The 4,915-nt window shown below is 19.6% G+C and overlaps 1 pseudogene; it reads left to right on the top strand.

The window, feature by feature from the left end:
* The first annotated feature begins 364 nt into the window (after window positions 1-364).
* On the top strand, window positions 365-1,107 carry LOC131170311 (protein DOG1-like 4; annotated as a pseudogene).
* The last annotated feature ends 3,808 nt before the right edge of the window (window positions 1,108-4,915 follow it).

The raw sequence follows: 4,915 nt of genomic DNA, 5'->3' as shown, positions 1-4,915 counted from the left end.
AGATATTTGGGTTCCACATTGTACTCAACATAGTTTATTTTATTGACAGGTTTTCCAACATAAGAAACATAAAATACCAGGTGGTGGGGTGCATGATTGACTCATCAACATGGTCAAAGCCAAACCTATATCCATTAGACTCATGTCCCTCTCTGGGAGAGGCTTTCCATATTTGCAAAGCGTCACTCATCCCTTAACACTCACCACTAACTCATTGCTACACGTAAGCCAAGCACAAGCATACCTTTTCTTATATATAAAAACATATCACTATATTCATCTCTCTCTATCTCCCACCTAGTCCTAGCTAGCTAGTTATCCCTCTTCTTTCTCCATCTCTTTGCATAAATGAAAGGGAAAAGATATGAAAACTAAAGTTAAAGAGAGGCTCTCTGAGTTTTTTGAGAAGTGGATGTGTCAACTTGCTGAGTATCTGCAACACCTGCGAAGGGCATCTGAGGATTATCAAGCTAAAACTGGGTGAGCGTGAGCAAGAGCTACAAACTTCAGCGTCCAAAGTCACACAACATTACAAAGACTACTACACTATAAAATGGGCCTTAGTCCATGAAGATTGTGCTTGCTTTCTTTTGTCCAATTTGGATTTCCCCTTTAGAGAATGCATATTCTTGGGTTTTTGGGTGGAAATCTTCAGTAGTGCTTAAACTGGTTAACTCAATAAGGACAAATGGTGTTCCCAGTTCGAGTCCAGTTGAATTGACACAAGAACAAATGAGAAAGGTTAAGGCTTTGCGGGTGAAAATAAGGTTAGAAGAGGAGAAGGTGGAGAGGGAAACAGAGAGGCAACAAGTGGCTGTAGCAGACAGGAAGATGGCGGAGTTGGTAAGGTTGGTGGTTCGAGTGAAGAATGGGGAGCAAGTGAGGCAGGTGGAGGGACTGGTGTAGGTGGCACTGAAAGGAGTAATGGTAGGACAAGAGAAGGTGATGAAAGCGGCAAATTGTGTAAGGCTTAGGACTTTGAACGGAGTTTTGGATGTTTTGAGCCCACTACAATGTGTTGAGTTCTTGGCTGGGATTGGCATGCTTCAAATTCAGCTAAGACAATGGGGAAAGAAAGGGCTTGCACCATTAATTAGAAACTTCTAGTTGTAGAGTTTTAGGGGTTTTGATTTTCACTTTTAGACTTATTTTCTTTTCTCTTGGTTTGGTTTTATCTTAATTAATGTGCATGTACTATTCAGCGGCTTTTATTTAATTTTTTTTCATACTTATTATAAAAACTCATAATTTAATTTTTTTTATATAATGTTTTTATTAATTTTATATGATATAATATTATCATTATATTACAAATATTATATTTAATTATTTAAAATAAAATATTAATTTTAATGTCATTTTAATTAATTATATATATAAATATTTATTAATTTAAATTATTTTTTATTTGATCATATTTTTAAAAAACTATGTATTATAATATTAATATAATAAAAAAATAATAATAAATTTTTAAAATATAAATAGGTGAAAATATTTAAAAATTAAAATAAATTAATAATAAATATAAATTAGCCCATGAATTTAATTCATTTAAATTTTATTATTTATTTTTTTAAGAAAAGTTTGATTTGCATACATTTTATTTTAAAATCATATTAACTTGCATAATAAAATTGTATACCTAAATTAATGTAAAAGAGAATTACTTATAAAATTAGAAAATAAAATAATTTTTAAAATAAATTTTTATTAGTTTAGTGCATTATTATTACAAAATTTTCATTTTTATTATATTGATATTTTGAAATTTTATATTGTCATGTTATTTAATACAAAAAATTTAAAATCTATTTAATATATTTATACATTATATTATATATGTTATAAGCACATTGTTAACATATAAATTTAATCATGCATATTCTAATTAAAATTGAATTATATATATATATATATATATATAGAGAGAGAGAGAGAGAGAGAGAGAGAGAGAGAGAGAGAGAGAGGTCTACTTCTAAATTAAAAATTATAGCAAAATTTCTGTAAAATAATTTTTCAAAAAATAAAATTTAAAAGAAAAAAATAAATTAATATTATTAATATTTATAATAATAATTTATTAGTTCAAAAAGTTTGTCCCTTATTCATACGTGTATATACATTATAGTGCACAGTCTATTATTATAAATGCATTGTATTTATTACTTATTTATATTTTTATTATATTAAAATTATATTATATTTCTAAAAACATCATAAAAAATATTTTATAAAATTGACTTCAGCTTTAATTATTTTTTTATTTAGTATTCAGTATAATTGGGCATAATATTATTCTTGATTCAATTATTAATAGAAAATTAGAATTATATTAACATAATAAATAAATTTATTTTATTATGTTAATAAATTTAGTCCAATACGGTTTGGTTTATATAATATATTTTTTTTATTTCAATTCTTATCAATTCTTCTTTTCATTCAAAAGAATAAGGATTATGAACACTATTATTTTTTAACACTAAAAGAAATAAAAATAGAAAAATATCAATATTGTAATAATATAAATATAAATCTAATTAATTAATTAATATATTATTAATATTATCTTTTATTTATTATTAATGCAAGAGATAATATTTTATATAGGTGGTATAATGTTAGCTCTACAATAATAATTTTTAAGAAATCATACTTGTAATAATATAAATCTGCATTTGAATAAATTAATTAGAATTAAATTTAATTATCTTTAATTTTTTTGTTAGTATTGATCTTCAACTAAAATTTTAAAAAAATTCCTTTTATGTTCTTCATTTAACAAATTTTAAAATTATTAATAATCTTCTAATGATTTCTATTATTTTTGTTTTCATTTTTGTAAATTATAGTCATTAAATATTTAATTTTAATTAATATTAATAATTTTATAAATATTAATATATTGTTTTATTGAAATAAAAATATACTTGTAATAATAAAGATATACATAATGAATAAATTAATTTGGTTTAAATTTAATTATTTTTAATTTTTTTGTTATTATTAGTCTTCAATTAAGATTAAATAATTTTTTTAAGTTGGTCATTTAACAAATTTTAAAATTAATAATAATGTTTGGATGATTTATATTATTTTTATTTTCATTGTTAAAAATTATAGTCATTAATATATAATTTTAATTAATATTCATAACTTTACAAATATTAATATATTGTTTTACTAAAAAAATCTTAGATGGAAATTAATTAAAAAATAATATGTAACCAATAAATATTTTAAATATATATAATAAATAATTAATTGTTCATAAAAATTAAAAAATTAGATACAAATAAACTATTTTACTTAATATTGTAATACAATCAAATTATATTATTTATTTTTTATTTATTAATTTTTTTATTTTAGGTAATTGATTCTTAAAAATTTTTATATTTTATTGAAGTTAATTATAAATAGGATTAAGAATTTTAAGTTTATATTAACCATAAAAGTAAGAATTTTAAATTTACACAAACTTTAAAATTAATTTAAATAATAAAAATATAATTATAATTAATTTTAAGAATAAATGGTAATTTGAGTAAAGCCAATATTCCCCCTTCTCCTTCATATATACATAAGAATAAATTAATTAGGTTTAAATTTAATTGTCTTTAATATTTTTTTATTAGTATTGAAAATAATTAAAATTAAATAAAATTCCTTTTAAGTTGTTTTATTAATAAATTTTAAAACTAATAATAATCTTTAGATGATTTGTATTATTTTTATTGTTTTTATAAATTATAGTCATAAAAATATTTAATTTTAATTAATATTTATAATTTTATAAATATTAATATATTATTTATTGAAATAAAAAAATCTTATATGAAAATTAACTTATAAAAATAATATGCAACTAATAAAATATCTTTAAATAAATAAATATATATATATATATATATATATAACAAATAACTAATTATAAATATAAATTTGAAAATTAGATACTAATAAACTATTTTACTTAATATTGTAACACGATCAAATTATATTTTTTATTTATTAATTTCTTATTTTATTAATTACTTCATGTAAATTTTTATATTTAATTAAAATTAAATATAAATAGGACTAATAATTTTAAATTTATATTAATTCTAAAATTAAGAATTTTAAATTTGTATAAACTTTAAAATTAATTTAAATAATAAAAATATAATTATAATTAATGTTATGAATGAAAGGAAACTCAGGCAAAACTAAGCTAATATTCTTCCTCCTTTATACATTTATATATAATATAGATATATTAATATAAATTAATTGCATTTTTTTTATTTTTCACTTATTAGTTTCTTACTTTAATTAATTACTTCTTATAATATTTTATATTTAATTGAAGTTAATTATAAGTATTATTAAGAATTTTAAATTTATATGATTTCTAAAGTTAATAATTTCTAATTTATATAAATATTAAAATTAATTTAAATAATAAAAATATAATTGCAATTAATTCGAGAAATAAATGGCATTTTTGGCAAAACTAATATTCTCCCTTCCCGCATTTGTATATAATATAAACTATGTGAAAATATAAATAAACCTTTTTTTTTTTAGATGGAAACAAAAATTTAAATCTTAAACTTTAATTAAAAAATCAGTTATATCTCTATTCTTATTATGGTAAAATAATAATTTGAAAATATTATTAAGCAAATGAAAAAGAAAGAAGATTTTTTAATGTTTAAATTATAGAATAAAATTAATTAAATTTATTGATAAAATTAATTGAAATTGTTAAAATTGAAAATGATTGGATAAATCGATTAAAATCACCAAAATTAAAATTATTGAAATAATTTCAATTTAATATATATATAATGTTATTGCAATGAAATCATAAGTTTTCTATGAGAATGTCAAAGTAAAGATAATTTCTTATGGCTATTTTTTTTAA

This window comes from Hevea brasiliensis, chromosome 11 (genome assembly GCF_030052815.1).
Source record: "Hevea brasiliensis isolate MT/VB/25A 57/8 chromosome 11, ASM3005281v1, whole genome shotgun sequence".
Lineage (NCBI taxonomy): Eukaryota > Viridiplantae > Streptophyta > Magnoliopsida > Malpighiales > Euphorbiaceae > Hevea > Hevea brasiliensis.
Note: the sequence above shows the minus strand (reverse complement) of the source record. Positions and strands in the feature narration are given on the sequence as shown.